This window comes from Cavia porcellus, unplaced genomic scaffold, assembly GCF_034190915.1.
Source record: "Cavia porcellus strain 051 isolate PalLab524CR breed Dunkin Hartley unplaced genomic scaffold, mCavPor4.1 scaffold_49, whole genome shotgun sequence".
Lineage (NCBI taxonomy): Eukaryota > Metazoa > Chordata > Mammalia > Rodentia > Caviidae > Cavia > Cavia porcellus.
In genome coordinates, this window is record NW_026947532.1 from 2,745,566 (window position 1) to 2,768,892 (window position 23,327).

General features: G+C 49.2%; 1 protein-coding gene and 1 non-coding gene across 11 annotated transcripts in view; one reads left to right on the forward strand and one right to left on the reverse strand.

Moving 5' to 3' along the window:
• LOC101787584 (late lactation protein B-like) overlaps positions 1 to 23,327 on the reverse strand; it is a 67,876-nt gene that overhangs the window by 42,442 nt on the left and 2,107 nt on the right. For 2 of the 10 annotated variants that reach the window (XR_010045943.1, XM_063244130.1), the window contains exons 2-3: positions 21,564 to 21,690; positions 19,158 to 20,708 (exon numbers count right to left, since the gene is read on the reverse strand). The exons of 1 other annotated variant lie outside the window; for it this stretch is intronic. The gene's annotated coding sequence lies outside the window, so the exon portion shown is untranslated. Of the gene's footprint in view, positions 1 to 9,741; positions 11,909 to 12,993; positions 13,128 to 17,120; positions 20,709 to 20,832; positions 20,916 to 21,563; positions 21,691 to 23,327 lie in introns of those variants that run through there. 7 more of the 10 variants (XR_010045947.1, XM_013153414.3, XR_010045945.1 and 4 more) reach the window with 7 other exon arrangements.
• LOC111757116 (small nucleolar RNA SNORA2/SNORA34 family) lies at positions 3,864 to 3,994 on the forward strand. The gene has a single exon (XR_002791498.1). It is a non-coding gene; the product is annotated as a small nucleolar RNA SNORA2/SNORA34 family (small nucleolar RNA).

Here is a 23,327-nt window from a genome sequence, read left to right on the forward strand (position 1 = left end):
GATGTGTGGTTGAGGGTGTAGCTCAGTGGTTCAGCCATGCTTTGCATGCATGAGGTAATGTGTCTGGTCCCTGGCACCTCCTTTTTCTTATTAAGTACCCAGCTGCTGCCCTTTTCTGAGACCAACTCTCAAAATACAAAAGAGTTGAATAAATCTGGTGCCAAGGATCAATGTCTTGCCTCCAGCTCCTGACACGCCATTCATTGCTGGTGGCAATGGAGAAGGACCCAGCAGGAATTTTCTTTTGTACTTGACAAGACCTAAACCTTGGCCCCATGCAACTCACAAAACCATTGTCCTTCCCTGAATCCCTGGACTGCACCTGCACTGTCTCCACAAGTATAGATGGAATCCTTCCCATCACCTCGATTTATTTCCTCCCTATTTCCTCTTCTGCACCCCTGGACACAGGCTGAGGGTTCCTGAGGTTGAGATCAGGAACTTAACCCAACCCTTTAAAATAAGCATGCAATTTTGCTGACTCCCGTCATGGAAAAGGAGTTTTCAGGACCTTTCAGAAAAAGAGATATGAGAAAGATTTGATACAAGTAGACATTAATCACACTCAAGAGTGGAGACTGGGTGGTCAAAGAGATGAGACACTTTACAAGCCAATGTAGGATACATTTAAAGGCTGTTTCCAAGATGGGTGATCTTGGCTGTGTATTCTTACTGTCTGACGGGTTACTCTACAAGCCAGCCGCATGCATTTGAAGCAGAGCTACGCATTAGACATGCTGTCTGCAATGCGGGTGTTTCCTGGGCTGAAGGAAAGGCGATGGGCAGCTAGGAAGTTTTAGTGTGCAGAAATTTACAGGCCACTGTAAAGAGCCCTGAGGAATTTACCACTATTTTCCACAAGGATGTGGGGAGGCAGGTCACAGGCTAGGGTGGCCTCTAGAAGCAGGAAAAGAGCTTGTCTGGAAGCTGAGGTTTTTTTAAGGGTATAATTTTCAATTTTCAATTTCCAAGTCTCCTTTCTACCTAGTTGCATTCCTTCTGTCCTACCGCACCCTGAGCTTTCCTTCACAGTTCTCTTTCCACTTGCATTGCTCATTGTTCATTATATGAGGATCCCTGCTCAGTGTACTGTGTGATTGTGACTCTGTCACCCAATTGGCTGCTGACTCATATAATTATATATTATTTTTAAAGCTGATAAGTTCTATGGGGAGGAAGCAAATGGAACAATTTAAACAAGTATGGGGGAAAGCGAGTGTTCATGTTTTTAATGGAAGGGTTTGAGTCAGCCTGACAAAGGTGACATTTGAAAACTGAGTTGAACTGAGGACCCATGAACAAGTCAGGTGGGAGAGGATTCCAGGTGGGAGGATTCCAGGTGAGAGGGACACGAGCAGAAGTGTGGAGCGGGGAGAGGGTGCCTGCCAGGAACAGGAACAGACTGAGGGAAAAAGCGTCTGGAGCAGATGCTGGTGAGGGAGACTGGCCCAAAACAGAGAGGGCAGAGCTGACTGCTTGGGCTGTGGAACATTAGAGAGCGTGAGCTTTTACTCCAAGTAAAGTAGGGCCATCTTGGAGGGCTCTGGCTGCCAGCATGTAGGATGTTTTTGCATGGTCACCACAGAGTTGTATTGAAGACAGATTTGGGGACCAAGTGCAGAAATGGAGAAGTCACTTGGAAAGATACTGCACTAGTCCAGCTCAGAATGACTGCCTGGAGTCAGAAAGCCACAGGGCACAGACTGAGCCCCTGCTGGAGGCCTTCTCCTGGGAAACAACTGTCTTTAGACAGTTGAGCTGGGATTCCTAGGCCACAGGAGCAGATGAACATCACCACTATCTCAGCAGCGCCAAGCCTGGAGGAAAACCCAATGCCTGGCAGAGAAAGAACCCTAGCTGAGGGAGGAGACAAGTGCAGGACCTGGGGCAGCACTGATGACTGGGATGCCAGACAGAGACCCAAGTGGAAGATCACCAGGTGGAGGAAGGGGTCCAGACGTCTACAAGGGACCCCCAAGAGAAGCCAGTGAAATAGCAGGCACATGGCAGAAGGTGGAGCTCTACAGTCCAGAGAAGACAAGCTCAGCCACAGAGCGATTCCAGGAAATGTAAGGAAAACAGCACCCACACAGAGGCCAGATGAATGCGGGACCAGGACAATTTACAGGGCATTATGGGGAGAAGATGCCTTTGAACCAGGGCCTCAGGGACATGTGTCTACCTGTGAACAATGACACCATGTGCACAGATTTACCCAACATGAGTCAAACACCTACATGTGGGATCTAAAGCTACAAAACTGTTAGAAATTGTACAGATAGAGCTTTGTGACCTAGCATGTTTACATAAAATCCCAAAAGAACAGAAATTAAAAAGGAAGAATAACAAATTGTACTGCATCAAAATTTAAAATTGTTGAGCCAAGCATGGTGGTGCACACCTGCAGCCCCAGCACTCAAGTGGCTAAGCTGGGAGGATCATCGTGAGTTCAAGAACAGCCTGGGCTGTGAGTTCCAGGCCAGCCTGAACTATATACTGAGACTCTATCTCAAAAAAATGTTTAAAGGAATCGTTGACTCTATTATAACAAGTAAATAAAATGACAAGGCCAAAATGTGATAAAATATTTGTATATTATGTATCTGATAAAGGCCTAATGTCAACAATACAGTTTAAAAAGTCTTATAACTCAACAATAAAAATCAAGTACCCCAATACACACTGTAAATACATTTCAATGGAAAGCAGAAACACCTAAATGACACTCAAGATTTGGAGGTAGATGTATTTATGTCAACAGGCACTGATGGGGATCTTTCCCAGAATATTAGGCCCTGACCTCTGATTTTATATCATGCACAAGCAGGAGGTGTGAAGGAGGCACAAAGATGGGACAGGACAGCCTGGGGGTTCTGACCAGCCAGCAGGGTGAGAGCATCCCTTCTGAGGGTCATCAGTTTATGAAGCTTGGTACAGTGGTACAGGGAGGCATCCCGCATGCTCGTTTATGCTGTCATGGCTACAGGAGTCAGGAAAGTGATCATGGAGCCATGAAGCAATTACAGAGCTAGGAAGTTTCAAAAGAACAAAGTTTTAAAAAGAACAATGTCTCCTGTACAGTTTTTCCCTTTCAACAGAATGCAGCAAATCACCAAGAAGATTATACATTATAACCAAGTGGGATTCATCCCAGGAATGCAGGATAGTTCAACACATGCAAGTCAATGAATGTAACACACCGTATCAACAGAGCCAAAGACAAAAATCACATGATCATCTCCATAGATGCAGAAAAAGCTTTTAGCAAAGCCCAACATTCATTCACAATAAAAAAATTACAGAAAATCAGAATAGTTGGTCTTTACCTCAAACTGATAAAAGCCATCAATAACAAATCAGCAGCCAATATCATACTAAACAGATGAAAACTGAAAGCTTTCACTCTAAAATCAGGAACAAGAGAAGGACATCAACTATCACCATGCCTATTCAATACAGCTATGGAAACACTAGCCAGATCAATTAGAAAAGAGAGAAAATAAAAACAATAAGGATAGGTGTGGAAGAAGTGAAATTATTATTATTCAAAGTTCAAAGATGACATGATATTCCACATAGAAGACCCCCAACACTCCACCAAAAGACATCTAGGCTTAATAATCAAATTCATTAGTGTAGCTGGATACAAAGTCAACACTCAAAAACCAATAGCCTTCTTGTACACAAACAACTACTCAGTGAGAGAGAAATTAGGGAAACCACAACCTTCGCAGTAGCATTCAAAAAAAGGAACACTTAGGAATCAGTCTAACAAAGGAAGTAAAAAATCTGTATATTGAAAATTACAATTGAAAAAGGAGATCAAAGAGAAAATGGAAGGATTCTGGCCCTTATCCTCATAAATGAATCGAGACTGGCAGCTTCCTGACACTGTTGGTTTCAAGCAGGAGCCTAAAGAGATGTCTTTCTATGGTCTGTTAGCCATTTTAGAACTTGGGCAGTGAAATGGTCGAGTCATTAGAAGGAAATGGCTTGAAGCAACCCTCCCTCCTGGTGAGCAGCTGTGAATGTGGCAGGTTGCGGTGGCCCAGGACGGGAGCCACTGGCATTTACTGGGACCCACACTATGCTGGGACCTGGAACACCAGGAAACCAAGCAACCCCTCCCCACACCTGTTTTGTTCTGTTGAACTTCAATATACATGAAAGTATGGACAGCTATTTTGAAGAGAATGAGAGACTCTACCACAGCCATTAGTGACTTTCTTATTGTCTGGTTTTGAAGAGCTAAAACACCTTCCTCATTCTGTTCAGACCACTTTTATACTATGTTATTTTGCATGAATTCTCTGTATGCGAAGACATGGACAACTATTTGGAAGAAAACAAGAGACAATATGATAGACAGTGAAGATCTCATGTTGTCTAGCTTTGAAATTTATATCTCTTACATTGTTTTCTTTTGTCCTATTTGTTCTGTTTTGATGTGTTTAATTTTACTCCCTTTAAAATAAAAATGAAAAAAATAAAATGGCCATACTACCAAACTGTTACACAGGTTTAATAAACCATAATCAAAATGCCATTAGTATATCTCACAGAATTACAGAAAATATTCCTAAAATTTGTCTAGAACCAAAAGAGACCTAAAATAGTAAAGGCAATCCTGAGCCACAAAGGCAATACAAGAACCATCACAATCACCGACTTGAAATTACACTACTATGATAAAATCAGTATGGTACTGGCCAAAAAAAACCCAGTGGAACAGATTAGAAGATGCAGACACAACTTCAAACACACTCAAACAATTATCTTTGATGAAGAGACCAAATATATGCACTGGAAGAAAAGTAGTGTCTTTAGTAAATAGTACTGGAAAAACTGCCTCTTTACATGCTGAAGACTACAATTAGACCCATGTCTATTATCACGCACTAGACTAAAGACAAAATGGATCAAAGATCTAAATATTATAACAGAAACACTAAATCTAATGCAAGAGGAAGTAGGTAGAAATCCTGAAGACATAGGCATAGGTAGACAGTTCATGAACAAAACCCAGACTTTGTGGGAAATACCTCAAAGAATCAACAACTGGGATCTCATCTCATTAAAAAGCTTTTGCACAGCAAAAGCAATCACCAACAGAGTGAAAAGACAATCCACAGAGTGGGAAAATTTTTAGTAAATTATCCCTCAGACAGAGGACTTCTATGTAGAACATACAAAGAATTGAAACAAATTGAGTCCTTCAAATTCATAGATCCAATCCAAAAATGGGTATCTGAGATGCATACTTCTCAGATGAAGAAATACAAATAGAAAATAAATATATGAAGAAACATTCAGCATCACTGGTCAGTCAAGAGATGCAAATTAAAACAATACTCAGATTCCATTTTACCCTAGAAAGAATCATTTTTATCAAGAAATCAACAAATAACAAATGCTGGTGGGGCTGTGAGGGAAAAGGAACCCTTCTCCAGAGTTGGTGGGAGTGTAGACTGGTGCAACCACTGTGGAAATCAGCGTGGAGATTTCTCAAAAACTAGGATTAGAGGTCCCATTCAACCAAGCAATTTCCCTTCAGGGTATCTTCCCAGAAGAACTGAAAACATCATACCACAGTAATACGTGTGCACCCATGTTTGTAGCAGCACAGTTTGTAATAGCTAAATCTTGGAAACAACCTAAATGCCTATCAACCGAGGAATGGATAAAAAAGATGTGGTATTTTTATACAATGGAGTGCTACCAGGCCATAAAGAAGGATAAACTGGAGACTTTTATAGATGAATGGATGCAACTTGGCCATCCTCATAAATGAAACAAATCCAATCACATGTGTAAACATCGTATTGTCTCTGTGATGTGAGAAACTGAAAGAGTAAATAACAAAAAAATTAACAATAATAAATATTGTGAAATGAGAAAAAATTGTTCAAAGGGAAAAAGGAACTAGACTGGGTGAAAGGGTAAAGGACAGCAGGGGAAAGGGGGGAAATGCAGGTTGGTTACACTATCAGTGTCTCTTAGTTCGTTGAACAGAGGATTTGTGCTAACACTGATTGGAGAAATTTTTATGCCCATAACTTAGACCCAGAGCAACTACTTTAATGATAACATGAGATGGATTAACTATTCTCCAATTGTTTTGTTATAAATTTTTGTTTTATCTTTTTTTCATGAAATAGGAATAAATTAAATAAAACACCTTCCTGGGCCAGACCACTAGAATCTCACACTCTGGAAACTTAGATAGGAAGATTGCCACAAGCTCAAGGCCAGTTTGGGCTACATAGTGAGTTCAAGGCCAACCTGAACTGCATAGTGAGACCCTGTTTTAGAAAATATAAAAATAAAATTTAAAAACTGAGTTCAAGGCCAGCCTGGACTACATAATGAGACCTGAAGTGGGTTTGTAAACAACATAGGAATCCAAGGAGCCAAGTTGATAATTTGGAATTTAATTATCTGAGCTCAGCGACCACTCACATGAACCCATTTTAGAGTCTCACCTAGTGGCGCTGAACTGGAAAATTACAAAGCTTTTAAACAGAGAGCCACAAAAAGACATACTGTTGGAAACAATTTAGCTCGAATCTTTCATTAATTTTCAGTTAACATCCGTATCCTGCTTCTTTGTTGAGCAGGTTAATTTTTCTCCTGTGGGTGCAGCTCATTCTGCTCTCCTCATGGGACTTACACCCTGGTAATTTTCCATTTTCCCTAACACAGGGCAGCAGTTAAATGCAGGGCTCAAGATGGCATCACTTATGCCAACCTACAAGACCCTGTCTCAAAACAAACCAAAAAGCAAAAAAGGTGACTTCCCTAATGAGCACACCTTTGTCACCCCCTCCCCAACTCAGGACTTCATGAGGAGAACGCCGTCTCCACAAATTTTGAAGGCAAAGACCATCTGGCTCCATCCCAGCCTCTCACACTCTCTTTCCTGTGTTCTTTGATTTACAGCTTCCACGCATAAGGGACACCGAGTCCCCGGGTGTGCCCGGAATGAATGGGCGCCTTCTCCCAGCCCAGGCTTCTCCCTTAGACCCAGCCCCACTCCTGCTCCTGCATGCCAGATCTCCCTTTGTCTGGCCTGGTCTGTCTGTCTTTTCTCTTCCTTTCTTCCTTTCTTTTCCACTTCTTTTTCTTCCTCCTCCCCTCTCCCTCTCTCCCCCCCTACTCTGTCTCATAAATTTTCTCTTTCCTTACTCTGCTCTTGGTAAGTTCTCTATTGTCCACATTGCCAGCCTCTTCCACACTGTCAGGCAGAAGCAGAGCACGGAACAGGGAGAAGATGGCCTGGGGAGATGCAAGCCCAGCAGCACGACGGCCTCTAGATTCGAGAGTCTGGAAGCTACGAAAGGCAGCAGGTAATTCTCCTCTGCAGTGTCCAGATGAAACCCTGAATTCAGCCCAAGAAACAGTTTCAGAAAGGAGCAGCGGCTATGGGTGAAGAAGCAGGGACAGCTGAATTTCACTCTGTTCCCCAGGTAGGCAGCAGAAGAGTGCAAGGCTCCTGTGAGTGCAGGTAAAGGGGTGCAGTGCATACCGCCACCCCACCCCATTGGGGAACACATTTCCTGACTGCTCTGTCGGGAACTCAAGACGACAGCATTTGGGCCACTCGCCTTTTCCACCCATCAGCAATGAGACCTGAGAAACAGTTGTCCCCAACCTTGCCAGGCATAAGCTGTTCCAGCATCTGCGAGCACCGGTGACACTGTTTCTATCGTGGAGAATGCAGGGCGGAGAATCTTTGCAGTGGAAAATGGGACGAATGTGGTGAATGACACAAAGTGACGCCCAGTGACTTTAGGGACTCACTGTGATCGCTCACTGTGACAGAGCCCCTCGTGGAAGCAAAAGATGGAAAATCAACCCGCAGTTGGCCATAAAGACAATGATCAGGACCGGAGGACTCCAGGAGGGTGACAGCTTCTGATTGTGCTAGAGATATCAGAGAGGACATGCAAAGCTTTCAGCCTGGGGAAGAGTTAGAAAAACTACAGACCCTGTAAAATGTCCTAAAAATAGTGGATCTTGTACCCATAGCACAGCAATGCCCCTCCAACCAAACTCCAAATGTATTAGTATGGGCCTGCAGGGTCACCTGGAGAGATGAGTTAAAGTGGCCCGGTCTCTTACATGATAATGGGGTCATCAGGAGACCAGATGCACGGAAATAGACCACGGACTCAGCTTAGGTGAAAGCAAACCTTGAGCCTCAGCCCCTGGACGTCTCTCCTTGCCTAAGGAGGCCAGACTTTCAGCTTCCCCAGAACCGTTGCTGAGGCAGCCTGGTGGGAGCAGGTGCTAAGGTGTTGATGCCTGGAGGATTTCCTTCACTTAGTACATGCAGGTGCTGAGAACTCTAGGACTCTCCACACGATGTCCGAGGCCACCCCCCATGAGAGGACCACCATCAGCAGGGCTTCCAGCAGGATGAGGCCAGGGCCCTAGGGTGACTCTGGCCCTGCAGATGCCTGCTGAGGACCTCACAGTGCCAGGAGAAGCTGCTGCCTGTTCTGGCCACCACCTCACATCCTTTCTTGGAGTGTTCCCTAAACAGGATTTACAAACATCAGTATGCACACAGCGCGGTCTCTCCAAGTTGGGTAACATGTTCCTTTGAAATGTGACTGTTGGGAAGGCCGTAGCCTCGGTCTTTCCATGCTCCCTGGGAGAACAGGGTCCTAACTTCCATAATTGCCATCAGCAGGAACAGCTGGGCCATATGTCAGGCACCAGCAAAAACTAAGGGACACAGCTAAGGGGGTAGAGAGTGTCGGGATACAGAGGTGCATGCTAATCTGAATGCCAAAGTATAACAGGAAGCACTGACAACTGACAAAAAGCAGAGGACCCTGAAAGGCAAAGAGAAAATAGAAACATAAAAATAACACAATCGAAATCAACTCCACTCCAGGATGAGATGGGGAATTCAATGGAGAAAAAAACATGGGAGGGCCTCAGCCACCACCACCCCAGGAGGCAGCCTGGCCCCTCAGGTTTGCTGAGGCTGGGGCAGGTGAGCTACAGGGTCCATGGAATTCTCCAGAAGCCTTTCCAAAAGGGCGCTGCCATCACAGAGATGGGCACCCCTGGGGGTGCTCCCTGCCTGCCAAGATCTGCTGGAGGAAGACAATGACCCACGGTAATCTCCTGGGGGCACCCTGCTAAGACTCTGCAGCACCCTCTACTGACAAGGCCTAACCAGCTGCAAAGATGTCCAGAGCATAGGCCTGGACAATCTCACCTGTTTTCAGCGTTGTCTGGTAACTGTCATGCTGGGGTTATCACTTCCAGAGCACCATACCCCAGAACCCGGTTCCCTCCATCCTGTTCAGAGGGGTTCCTCCTGATGGAGGGAGACTCTACTGGGTACACTGGCTCTTTCTTTGTCCCATATTTAGTCAGTAGGATGGAGCCAGGCTGAGCTCACAGGAGCTGCATTGTCCAGGGCAATGGGCAGGGCTCCACAGGAAGGGTTTCAGATCCCCATGGGTTGGTCAGACCTTTGGAACACAGACAGCATGTGAGTATCTTTTGAATACCAGCCTGCTCAGCCCAAGAGCCTCCTGGGAGACTGACAGCACCCCGAGTGGTTCCCTCACCTGAAGGCTTCACCGGAAGGGGCCCTTCCAGCTGCCCCAGAGGGCAAAGACAGATGCAGAATTCCCTTCCCAGACAGACCCCAGGCTCGGGGGCGCCTTGCTCCACCCCGCCCCAGCCCCCATTACATCCCATGCAATGCACATAGCCAAGGAACATTGACTGGCTTTATTGACAGCAAGAAGAAGGAAGGTGTGGGCCCAGGGCGCTGGTCTCTCCTGCCAAAGGAAGTGCTGCCTCCAGGTGACAGAAGGTGGCAGAGTCCCCAGCTCATCATTCCCAGGCTGTCTCTGCAGCCCTCCCTCCATGCACTAAGACCCTCAGGACACCTGGCAGAGGTCTGCAGGCCAAGAAGGAGACCAAGGGGGTCTGGGTGATGTTCACACAGTCAGCATTTACCCCAAGAAAAAAAAATGCTGAAAGTACAAGGGGCCAAAATCATGGAAAAGGGAAGAGGAAGTCAAGCGAAAGCCTTTCTCATTACCAGAAATTGTAGGTTTGATTATTTCCTCTTTTTGCATCTCTTTGCTCCACACAAACTCCTCAAAGAGCCTCAGGGCCTCTGAGTCATCCGTACCTCTTGGCCTGCAGGCCAGAGAGTGTGCAAGTGGGTGGTGGGAAGCAGGGCTCCCAGGTCCTGTGAGCGGGCACCCCCTGGGAGCCCCTGACTCCAGGCTAGATGCTTACAGCTCCCAGCAGACCTCCATGCACTGACAGATCACAGCAGTGGGCAGAGTTGCCCCTTCCCAAACCAGCTGGGGAGGAGTCCAGCTAGGCTGGTGTCCTCAGGCAGGCATCATGTGTTTTCTCAGTGGGGTAGCCCCCATGAGGCTGACAGCCCCTCAAGTTGCTCCCTCATCTGAAGGCCCACAGGAAAGAGTTCTCACCAGCCTGGGGCCATGAGCACAGAGAGCAGATACAGAACTGCCTGTACCTGAAGATTCTGGGCCCTGGGATGCCCTGTTTCAGCCCCTCTGTAAGGGGCCACCCTAGGCTTAATGCCTCAAGGGCATCATAAGGTCCACCTGTCAATGACCCTGCCCCCAGATCACTACCCAAGCTCTTCTTGAGCAAGACCTCAGTATCCTCTGTGTAATGCTCACATCACCCTGTACTGGGCCTGTTTGGTGTGGAATTTGTCCCTCCTGGAATCCAAGTGGCTCAGTGGGGTGAGGGACACATGAAATTCCACGCAGGAGAGGGAGATGGGAAGTGACTCAGGGACATGTGGGAGGGTCTGTGTAGTACTGAGGACCTCAGAGGTCCACAGTCATGACCTGAAGGTGGCAGTGGGCAGAGGGGTTCTGTCCATGTCTCCTTGCTCCAGGCCAAACCATGTGACTCCAGCTGTGACTGGTCTAGGTGACCTCTGGGAACTCATGGGCCCAGAGCCTCCCAGAAAGCTGAGGGTACAGGCAGTCAGCAGGGGTCAGCATGTTGGGGATAGAAGTGGGGACCAGAGGATGTCAGACCAGGTAACAGAGACACCAGTGAGGCTCCATGTTGAGAAGGAGCCTTGGAGGAGAAGCCCTGGGGGCCTCTGGTGGAGATTAGAAGGGGTGGGGCGATAAGACTGGGCCAATATTGTGGGGCCAGGGCTTCCTCCTGGCCCCTAGTGACCTTTGGGGCAGGGTACTTTCCATGGGAGACTTAAGCAGAGTCCAGTCTCCACCCTCGGATGCCAGGACCCTTCGTCATGACAACAGCACATGTCTCCAGACATCGCCCAAGGTCCTCAGAACAAAGATGTCCCAAACAGATGCCTTGGCTGGAGCACATCCACCCCAGCAGCTGACTCAGGAGAGAAACGGGGACCTGCAGGCCTGGCGAGTCATGAGTGGACATAGGCTTTGGGCATCAGGATTGGTACCCTGAGAGCCGAGGATGAGAGAGGTCAATCCTTCACCCATTCCTCTCCCACGACAAGCCCAGGAATCCCAGCAGTGGTCTCTGGGTGGGAAACACAGGGAGCTGGACAGGAAGGCAATGCACTGGAATCAAGCCTGGACCCCAGGCACCCACACCCACTCCCGCAAGCTCAGAAAGGGCTGGAACGCACCAAACAGGATGACAACCTTGTAATACATGTAGTTCATATAGCCACTGAAGAAGGCAATGCTGAACTTCTTCCCCGGCACAAAGTAGATATGGATGGTGTGTTTCCACCCTGCAGGCGACACACACCACATAAGCATCAGGTGGGTTTATGTGGGTTCTGCTCCAAGAAAGAATCCCCCTGGTGTGCTCACGGGTTTGGTAGGTGCCAGGTTTCTCGCCTACTTCTAGCTGCAGCTTGAATTGAATGCATCCAATGGGTCTCCTGGAACACAGGGGACCCGAGCATGGTACACCCTCCTGACACCTGCCCAGTCCCTCCCTGCTCCCACCTGAGGGGTTCCAACTCCAGCTGCGAGGTCAGTCCCCGCCTCTTCCTGATGTATGATCATCTCTAGCCAGCTGAGGCTCCTCCACTCTGTAGCCAGGGACCTCAGGACACTGGAGCCTGCAGCTACGAAGGAGGACCTGGAGGGCCTTTCAGAGTCCCTTCTATAGGCATGTGAGGTCACTTGGGCAGCTGTGGCTGGCCAGTATCTGGCTCCCAGCAAGAACCCAAGCAGAGTTAAGACCCCAAAGAGCCCAGGCAGGGTTCTTTGAAGCCACCCAAAAGTTCCTATATTAGTACAGTGAAAAGGGGGGGATCTTCTAGTCAACCTTCCCCCTTCCCAATCCTGCAGATCCAAGCCAAGACACCTGATCACTTAACTGTACCCCCAGCCCTTTAAATATGCTTCATTCTGAGACAGGGTCTTCTTAGTGGAAGGTCTCAGGGTCTCAAAACTGAGATCCTTCTACCTTAGCCTCCCCAGTGCCTGGGTTACAGTCAGGCAGCATCATGCCCAGCTAACCCAAAGCCCCCAAAGTGTGTTTTCTGTGGGCTCACATGCACCCTGAGCTTGAGACAGCTTGGTTCCCCACCCACCCAGAACCATCTCCTGCCGCAGAGGCCAGGTCCTGCCCTGGATCTCTGGCTGTTTTCCCAAATGTGTCTCCCAGAAGAAAGAGTCCTGGATCGGCTGTTGCTTCCAGGCTGGGTTCCTTTCTGACAGTGGAATATCGTCTACACCGGACTTCTCCAGGAGCAAGGGACATTGTGTGAGAAAGTTCACAGTGAACACCTGCACAGAACTTGGCCCATGGACCTCTCACCCTCCTGAGTTCAGCTCAGCATCAGTGTGGGAATCATCTCTGTAGCAACAGAGGTCACCTGGCACATTGCTAAGAGGAGAGAATGCAGTATGCCATGGAGAGTAGCAAGCAGAGTGAGGGTCCACACGGAGCTGAGGGCTAGGACTGGAAAACACACAGCCAGAGGCAGAGAGGGGACCTGGGGTGCAGGGTACTCACATAATGTTGGTCCTAAACTCCAACTTATTGCGTTTGTTTCTGGCCAACATGAAGGGAGGTATTGCATGGGTCTTTGTCTCATCAGGAATCAGCATGTCTCCTGCCCAGCGTACCACATACCAGGTTCCTTCCACCTGGGAGAGGGAAGCATCCCTGAGCAGGGCTACAGGGGGAGGGGAGCCAGGAAAGGGAACCCAGGCTGGAGCTGAAGGAGGAGCAGACGCAGCATCAGGGCTTGATTCAGAGTCTCGGTGCAGGTGGGATGAGGGCTGAAACCCCGGAGTGGGGTCCTTGCCACAGCACAGCCCATAGCCACCACCAGCATGCCGAGGCAGGTCAGAGCACAGCCCTTTGTGGATATCTCTCCTACACAGGAGCCCTCTGTGGTCCACTGAGAAAGATGAGAGGTCACCAAAGATTGCATCAAATCCTCATCTTCAGGGTATGAGACAGGAGGACAGGGCCTCAGAAGCAGTGAATGGAGTTTAGGAATTGATAGAGCAGGGTGTTCAGCCCCACCGAGGGCCCCCTAAGTGCTCAACTTCTATAATGTGACCAGGCCGATCTGCAACTCCTTCCCTTGCAGGTGCCAGGTCCTCAAAGGATGCGACTCATCAATGTTCTCCCAGCAACAGTTAGTGCTCACCTGTCCCCACCGGCACTCAACAGTCATAGAGCCTTGATCACAGGACCCCCACACCAGCTCCGGCACCTTGTTCCCAGCTCCTGGGGTCCAAACACACTTGACCTCATTTTTCTCCTGCACCCAAGGACCTCAGGGCCACAGATGGGGCCCAGGATACTTGGCACCAGTCCCTTGTTGAGAGGGATTCAGACCAGGGATTCGTATTGTAAAAGGCAGAGGCAGAAGCTGGGGTCCCCAAGCTCAAGTGCCAAGAGCTAGACCAGCAGCTGCTCAGCACTAGGAAAGGTAAAGGAGAACTTGGGGTCACGATGAGCAGGTTCTAGGGTGAGGATGAAAGAGCCAGGGACTGGGCTTGTTACTGGAATGAGCCTGGGCTGCTGGACACCACCCTTGATCTTGTTTGGGATCTGGTCAGTTATCTTCTAGGAGGAGGACATCAAAGATAAAGAAAAGTTGCAACCCTGGAGTTTATGTGTCATCCTCCCTGAGGTCTGAAATCATGGCATAAAAGACACCAGAATTTCTTGAAGTTCTATTTTCCTGGACAACCCATGATTTTGTGGAGATGGTCATGGATGAGCCTTTCACTTGGAAGTGAAAGCTTGAAGAGGATACATCTGGACAAATTTAAGAAGTTTCTGTGGGGTCCACAGTGGACAGTGAAGAAGCAGGTTCCTGCACCTCAGGGGTGGCAGCCCAGGCAGTGACAGTCGGGGTTCCTCCCCTAGCCAGTGCCCAGCCTCGGTGCACCCTCTCAGAAGGCAGGAAGATGGTGCACTGTCCCTTCAGGACCCATTCATCCCTGCAACATCCTTTGAGAGCCTCGACTGACCCCAGTTCCCACCGCAGCCCTCCCCAGGGATGTCACCTCCTTGGAGTCAGCAGGAATCAGCAGAGGTGACACAGCTTGCACTGCAGAGAAAAGGCTCAGCCCCGCGGCCAGCAGGAGCAGCTGCATGGTCCCCAGGTCAGCTCTGTGTTCCCAGCCAGCCCTGCTGATGCCCTTTTATCACACACCGGGTGGCCTGGGGACCCTGCCCTCCCACCCCTGCATGAAGGCTCTGCCATCTGCTCTGCAGGGCAACTGCCCTGTTTTGTTTGGACGCTGTGAATGGACAGAGGTAATCCGTGTAATTAGCCATCATGACACTGTCCTTGGATACATCCCGAGGAAGGAAGCATTGTCCAAGGGAGGACAGGAAGGGAGCAGGAAGTGCCCGCCCCTAGGGTCCGCAGCCAGGAAGATGACAAGAGCTGCTTGTGCAGGAAAGGTACCCCAAGGCCTACATCCTGGTCCTTTCCACACTGAGCTGCTCTTTCCCCTCCAACACCTTGGCTCCTGTGTCAAGACCTCACTGGCTCTCTGTCCCTTCCCCTGCCCCAACAGCCTGCCCACTTACTCAGCCCAAATCTACCTCTTCCCAGAGCTGTCCCCTTCCCTCCTTCCAAGTTCCAGGAAGCCTGAGAGGACAGGACACTGACTGAAGACAGCTCTCCAGTCCCACCTCTCTGCCTTCCCCTCAGCTCCCTGACACTGCCCCACAAGATAATGGCATCATTTTGCTCCTGTGTATATGTGTGTGTGCCTGTGCACACACGTGTTCATCTGCACATGCGTGCATGTAACTCATACCTGTGTGTGCACATGAATGTGCAGCTCATGTGTTTTTGGTGTGTCTGTGTGTGCACATCTCTATGTACACCTGCAACCTTCCCTAGACCCCACTGTGGACTCTGATCTGGGTGCAGTTGCATTGCATTCTTTGTCCCTCTTCCTTTTGTGACTGTCCCAGCTCTATATCTATGCATTAAAGATGGGCAGCTCCTGCCCTTCGGTTTCACAGGTAATACATGGGCAGGCACACTGTTATGGTTTGTGTCTAGATGCCCCCAAATCTTCATGCAGTCTTAGGTTTTTTGGAGCTGAATCTAGAGTTTGTGATTGACTTAAGGTCCAATGCTGGGATTAAGGGTATGAGTGCTACACACAACCTAAGTGGTTTACATAGAATATAAGGAATAGAAAGATGTTTGCCTCTCTCCTTCACCCCCTGTTGCTTTGATATCTTCCACTGTCATGAACAGTTGCCCTTCTGCCACGCCACCCTGCTTTGGAGCCAGCTGATTATGGACTGAAACCTCTACAAACTGTAAGCTAAATACACCTTTCCTCCCTTAACCCTGGGTTTGGGGTATTTTGTCTCAGCAACAAGAAAAAAGTAACTAAAATACACAGCTGTGACGTCCAGGAAGCAAAGAATAGAATGATCGCCAGTGAGTTGGTGGGGAAACCAGGGAGGCCCTGAGAGGCACAATGACAGGATCATATGCCTATAAGAAAGAGAGGCTGGGTCTGAACCCAGATTTGACTCCCTAAAGTTGGGGCTCAGGCTGTGGCTGCACCCATTCTGCCCAGAGATGTCAGGGAAGGATGAACTGGTGTCACTGTGTCCAGTTGTGTACCCGGCATGGCGGGGGTGACAGTCAGCAGCCCAGGAGGCCTATGGGGAGGATTTGTGTGAGGAAGAGGCTCAAGTGCCAGGATTCCAGGAAGAAACCTCACTTCCTCGATGATGGGCCAAACAGAACTTGGAACTCTACCGGCTGACAGCACCTTCCAGCATCCAGCCAGCTCACTTGTCTGGATACACAAGAATGAGCAGGGTGTTCTCTTGTTATGCCAACTTGCTGAGGCTCAGTCTCCAGGACAGCAAGGAGCGCGGGCCATGTCTGGAGAGCCTGGGTCAGCTGCTTCAGAGGTTTCAGTCCACTGCTTCTGATCACTATCCCAGCAGAGTCCCAGTGTGACCCAGAGCAGCCCAGGCAGGTCAGCCCTCAATCTGACCTCTTCCAGATAGCCCCTCCCACCTCCAGTGTGTTTGTGTGTGTGTGTGTGTGTGTGTGTGTGTGTGTGTTTCCTGTGCTGTTTCACTTTGGAGTATGGTCATATCATTTTGCCCTTTCCTTATTCAAACTCTCCCTTTTGCTTTCCACCTCAGGGTAAAACTGAGTCAGTCTGGACCCCGCTTGAGCCCCACAGGTCAGGACCTTGGAGGAGGCAGGTGAGCCAGAGACAATGATGGCACCTGTCTCCTCCTGTCTCCTCCTTCCTCCCCAACTTCCTGTGCACCAACCAAAGACTCACCACCCCTGCAGGTGCTCAAACGGCAAACACCCACCTCCAAGGCTGGGGCACTCACTTCCTAGCTGGTCCTCAAAAGCCTTGCACCTCTGTGGAAACCGGGGTGCTTAAAGGGACCTTCTTGCCAGGAACAAGAGGCCTGAGCCCTGGAAGTACTTGCCCAGCACTAGCCCTGTGCAGTAAGCTGCCCAGAGCAGTGGGCTGGCAGCCCTGTCCAGATGCCCCCTGGAGCCCCAAGCAGAGAACGAGGTGCTGTGAGCAGGTACCTAGGAGGGGACTAATTGGTTCTAATGGAATTCCTAGTTTTAGGAATCCTAGTTTTTTGAGGAATCTCCACGCTAATTTCCATATTTTATTTTATGTGGCCAAATCAAATTATTTTTGATACTCTTGCTTGGATGTCTCTAATACATGCAAAAACTATATTTTTATGGTTTTCTACATCCTTTTTGGATTCCATATGGAAATGATATACATTCACACACTTCAACGGTATGGTGCAATTTTCCCCAAATCCCTGTTTCACTGAACTGTGGGTCACTTCTTCTCATTGTTTGATGTTGAGAAATACAATTATTCTCATCATATTCACCAAGGTGCTTACTACCAAAGGACCAAACACTACAAGTGGCAACACCGGAAGAAAGTGAAGTTTCACCCTGGGGAAGTTAAAGGAGTGACCTTAGCATCAAAGGCTAAAAGGAGGTGACCAAGACCAGGTAGGTAACATGACATCTCCAGCCTTGCTTTTTCCCTCAAGACTCCCGACTCTGGATCTCCTCTGGCTACGTATTAATCTCAGGACTTCTCTCTGTTTCTCATCTGTTGCTGTGTGAAGGATGAATTCTGCACTCCCTCTTTCCCACTGGACAGGGTCGGTCAGTGGCTCATTGTCTGCCTCAGGGCTGTCGTCACTCTAATCTTCCAGTATTTGCGTCCTTTGGTTGATCCCAAGTCACCAATATTGCTGACCAGCTTTGCAGCGTGCACGCTCATGATGCTCTGCTTGCTCCTGAGCGCCCTCTGTCCGTATACTCAGGGACGTGGCAAATGGACAAGCAGAGATGTATTCCTGACCACCTTGGCAGATGAGCAAAAGCAAACAGACCAGTGGAACAGGCAACAAGGGGAAGTCAATCAATCCACTGGATTCAGCACCAGTGCTTACCAAACCAGCCCCCTCAGAAAACCACAGGTAAACCAGTAGGCTTCTCAGCACAGAAGGTGCAGAGCTGTGTCTTCTGCAGCCTAAACTCACCACTGCTTAAATGCCTTGGGGCACCGAGCTGTGACGAGCTCTCCCCTTCTGTAACTTGCTCCTGCTTTCCACACCCAAACGTGTTCAGTGACTTCTGATTCCCAGAGTAGCTTGTTTTAATAAATCCTTTCTCAAAATGTTTCCTCATTATACCACTCCCAGATATGACAGGCACTGTGGTGTATTTGTTTTCCAAATCTAGCTTGTCTTGTAACATGCGTCACTTTCAGAGTAAATCCCCACGTGGTGTTTGCAGCTTACTATAACCATGGGATTTCCCAGGCTGGCACTGCTGGCCCACTCCTGTGCTGGTGGAATCAGGTCCCGCCAGGGTTAGTACTGCAGACTGCTTCACTCTTTCCTCCATGTTGTCTTCTGTTTGTTTGACTGTTTTTAAAACAAGACCTTGCTATGTACTTCGGGCTGGCCTTGAACTCACTATGCAGCCTAGGCTGGTCTCACACTCACGGCAATCCTCCTGCCTCAGCTTCCTGAGTGCTGGGATTACAGGCCTGCACCGTTATGCCCTGTATGTTGCCTTTTATTTCTCCATAACTTCTGGCTTCCTGTCAGCTTCCTGTCAGCTCTTTCTGGATTCCTGAAGCTCCTCTCTTCTTCCTTGCTAGGTAGTTATTTTTCAGGTGTCTCAATTCCAGGTCACAGAGTAGCTGTGATTTTCTGATGACTTCTATCTATTCCACCACCTGGTAATCCCCAAACTCAGCCCTTTTTTAAATTTTAAAACAAATTCTTGCTAAATTGGTAAACTGCCCAGGCTGGGCTCAAACTTCTGATTCTCCCATCTCAGTCTCCCAAGGAGCTGGTGTTACAGGTACGTACCACCAAATGCAGGTTTTTGCTCTACTTAAGATATTTAAAGCCACGATGATTTTCTTAAAAGCTTGATAAACTTTTCCACAAGGGTTAGAGGAGGATCATAAATGACAAAGCTGAATCTAGCATAATTTTACACATGTGCTCGTGGGAACTGTTCCAGATGTAAGCCAGATGGGGGTCCCAGTTCTGTTCAGCTCATCTCACCAGCGACCCCGGGGTTCGCACTGAACCTTGGTTTTCCTGTCTGTTCAGTGAGGGCTATGGTCAGCTCAGCCCATTACCTGCCAAATGGCTCGAGGGACTCTTGTTCCACGCTGAGCCACCTGCCAGCTGGTCACGGAGGTCCTTTCTCAGATGGGCCCTGCTGCTGGCCGGGCCCCAGACGATCAGCTATTTGAGGAGGAGCAAGGGAGGTCCAGGACCAGAGCACACTGTGGGTGAAGGGTTTGGCACAGGAAGGAACAGGTCACGTGCCCTGGGCCCTGGGCCCACAATGGGACCCCTACAACCTACTCCAAAGAGAGGCTCATTTTGTATGGACCCTGTTCCCGGGTTTCCTTCATTCTCTCATCCTTCCATTCATTCACCCATGCAGCCAGTATGCCCTGGCCCTGCCCCGTGGCTTCTACAGGGAGCTGGACACACCAGGGTCCTGGCCCACGGAGAGATCACACACATAGTCTGATGCCCTCAGATTAGCCAGGAATCGGCCACTTCATTAACAATAAGTCTATATTGGAAAGAAACAAGGGAGAAAAGTCATGTTTGGCATTTCATCTTAAAATATAAAATAAAAATATGAGGAATAAATGTACCCTGCCAGGTGGAGTGGTGCATGTCTATAATCCCAGTATTCAAGAGATTGAGGCAGGAGGAATGCTGCAAGCTCAAGGCCAACCTGGGCTACACAGCCGGACCTTGTCTCAAAACACTGAATTAATTTAAATGCATCTTGTATTTAACAAAATGTGAGTTATAATTCTAAGTATACAAGGATTGCTAGAAACAAAGAAAGAAATTCAGTGTTGGCTGAGTACTTGCCACATGATTTTTATGATTAAATTAGAACATTTCAGCAAAACTCTTCCTGGGTCTCCTCAATTTTCCTAAGAGCTCTCTAACCCTGATATTAAGTTGTTCCACTAGGAAACTTCCATCGTGTGACCTTTGTCTAGTCTCTCCTGTGACTGTCACGCGACCTGGTGTCTCTTGGCGGTGTCCTTTGGGAGCCCTCGTGTATCCCTCAGCTCCGTGCACCCTTTTTCCTTACACAGCGAGCATTTGTATCTGGCAGTGGTTTGCATCTTGATGCTACATTGCTCTCCCTGACCCTGTGCCAGGCCTCCTTTCCTGACATCCTGGGGGTGGCCTTTTGTCCCTGTTTGACAGAGGAGGATACTCAGGTACAGAAGGCCCAGAGGCCTGGTGAAATCCCTCAGCAGTGTGGAGCCTTGGCAGATCTGGGGCCCTCCAGGCAGACAAGGACTCAGCAATAATTCGTCTGTTGCCAGTGAGCCTGAGAACCCAGAGGGGATCTATAGAAAGGTGCAATGGGAGGAGGAGACCCGGGAGGACCCTGGAAGAGCAATGCCTGTGATGAACGCCTGGGTTCAACCACTCCAAAGTCCTCATCCCATCTGGATGAGCTCTGTCCATGCAGGTGGAGGGTCATCCCCAGAGCACTGACTCATTACACTTGGGGTGCTGCTGCTGCTTTCAGGCTATTAAACACCGGGGGTACCTGCAACAGCCTGCAGAGAGGAGGGACAGAGGCTCTGATCCAGAGGGCTCTGATGCCTGCAGGTGATGAGCTTCCCAAGCTGCAGGTGGACCTAAGGAAGGGCCAAGAAGATGTGTCTGTCATTGGCTGCATGTTTATTCCAGGTCTCCCAAATTCAAGACAGGACCATTTGCACTTTGCTTGCCACCCTCTCTTCTAAAACCAGCGGCTCCTACCTGCTTAGCCCTACAGCTTGAGGCCTGCTCTACACGTATGAGAGTCCATTCTGCCCAGGAGGAGGTGGCCATCCTGTGTTTCTCTATGTATAAACAAGGAACCAGAGCACAGGAAAGAGAGATGCCATCAAAGTTGCTCAGCTAGGAGCAGTACGGCTGCGGTCCTCCCACCCCAGCTCAGTCTCCTGAGACACAGGGCCTTGAAGAGATGCTCCAAGAGCTCTGTACAGCAGAAACCCCAGCTGGCAGCTGGTGATCACCTCCGCTCTGCCACCCTGGTCTGCAGGAGCCAGGCTAGTTCCGTCAGGAGGACACTTAGCACCTGAGAGGTAACCCGAGAGCCTGGGCAAGCATGGGCAAGCTGGCTGGGTAGAGTCACAGCCTGGCACAGCTTCCCTGGGGAGAAGGGTGAAGTCATCTACCAGCTGTCAGCAGTGTGCACCAAGGACTTGAGGGACATTATGGCTTGTATCTAGATGTCCCTCCAAAGCCTCATGTGCTCACAGGTAGGGCTTTTCAAAGGTAGCTGGATCTAGGGTGTGTGATGCCGAGATTAAGACTGTATAATAACTAAGAGGGTTTAGCACAGGTCTGGATATGGCTAATGCTAGCCCCACCCTAGGTGGGTAGTACCAACCAATAGGTTTACAGCCCTGGTGAGATATAAAGGGAGAGAGGGGAGGCAGCCTGGCTGCAGCTGCCTGCTTCCTCTGCCATGAACTGTCTCTCACCTGCAATGCCCCTCTGCCTGGCCACTCTGTCTTAGAGCCAGGTGTCAGGCCTGCTCTATACCTAGGAGAGTGCATTCTGCCCAGGAGGAGGTGGTCGGGCTGTATTCCTCTCTGTATAGATGAGAACCTGAAACACAGGAAAGAGAGATGCCATCAAAGTTGCTCAGCAAGGGAGCGGCCAGGCCCTCTGCCAGGCCACTCTGTCTTAGAGCCAGGTGGCTATGGACCGAAAACGCTTTGGGCCTGCACTTGGATGGAAAAGATAAAACCTATTTCTCACAGGTTGCATCTAACATCAGTGAGCAAAATCAGACTTTTAAAACCCTGGGCACATGGACTAAAACTCAAATTGCCCACCAGCGGGGGCAAACATCAAATCTAGGTCTCTAATGAATTTCAGAGACACCTGCTTGTCACCCAGGAGGACGCTGGCTCTTGCTCCAAACAGAAGGGAAAGATGTTCATGGTGGGCTGCAGGACCCACCTCCACCCTGCCAAGCACCCAGTACCAGCTCCATGGCTGAGAAGGTCTTCCCTCCCACTGTGTGTGAAAAGCCTGGGGTCCTGCCACCCCTGCTCCTCCAAGGGCTCCAGGCTAATGTAGACATAGAGTCCTGGAAAAGCTGTGGGGTATTCTCTGGCATCTCAGAGAGAGGTCGTAGCTGGGAACCAATTGTGTAGGGTCTGTACCTGGTGATGAGCCCAAGAGCTGGGCTTGCCGTCAAGGGCTCCCCGTGCAGCTCTGCCCTAGAAGGCTGCCCTAGAAGGCTGGCCCTAGCCAGCTCCCTGAAAGGGCGTAGCCCAGTGCAGTGCCCTCTGAACCAATAAGGGACCAACCACCTTGACAGGGGACTAGGAGAAGACAACAAAGTAAGCCCAGGTGCAGTAAACTATTCTCCTTTGTAACACGGCAAGTGGCTTTTCTGCCTTTGTGGTTTTTCAACAAGCCTGATGAAACCCGGCTAAAACCACAGGCCCAGAAAGCTTGCACAAGATATTGGAGCTGTTAGCAAGAAAACAATCTGAATAAACCCTCTAGCTTCTCAGCTGACCTAAAAGATGACTAATTTTGGAGGTCACACGGCTGGGTAACACAGTCTTACTTCCCCCCAAGCACAGCTGGAGACACACAAGGCATGGGGTAACAGTTGCCTAGGTCACTTCGCAGGGACCCAAAGGTTTTCTTTGCCGGAAACACTGAGTCTTCACTGCGCCTAGAGGTGACTCATGGGCCAGCAGAATGAGATGAAGTCTTGGCACCTCCATCCTCATCTTACGCCTCTCTCCCCTGGGTGAGACTCCGCTCAGCTTTGGTGAGGTTCTACCCAGCTCTGCAGGCGGGAGTGTCAGCTCCCTGTTTGAGTGAGAGGTGGTCTTCTTCTACCCACCCTTGTACGTTTTCCAGCAGCTGCAAAAGTTTAACACCAGAACTCCTGCCTCACCTGAATGATCAGACAATCGGACGCAGGAGCTGAGACATCTTGTACATAATGATGGGACAGGGTGACAATGATGGTGATCATACAGACAAAGAGTCATCTTTTGCAACCATGCCCCTTGCCGGTAGGGGCAACTGTTGGACTTCAGTGCACGCTAACTTATCGCTAAGAGCCTGGCTTTCCCCTTCTTCTGGGAGCTGCCTGATCTACTTTTCTTGATCAGTGCTGGCTCCCTTCAGCTGATGCCTCCAATTAAAGTCTTACCTGTGTATATGCTTATAGTACTTGGCTAACTGTCACTTCCATCACTTCTAAGTCAAAAAGT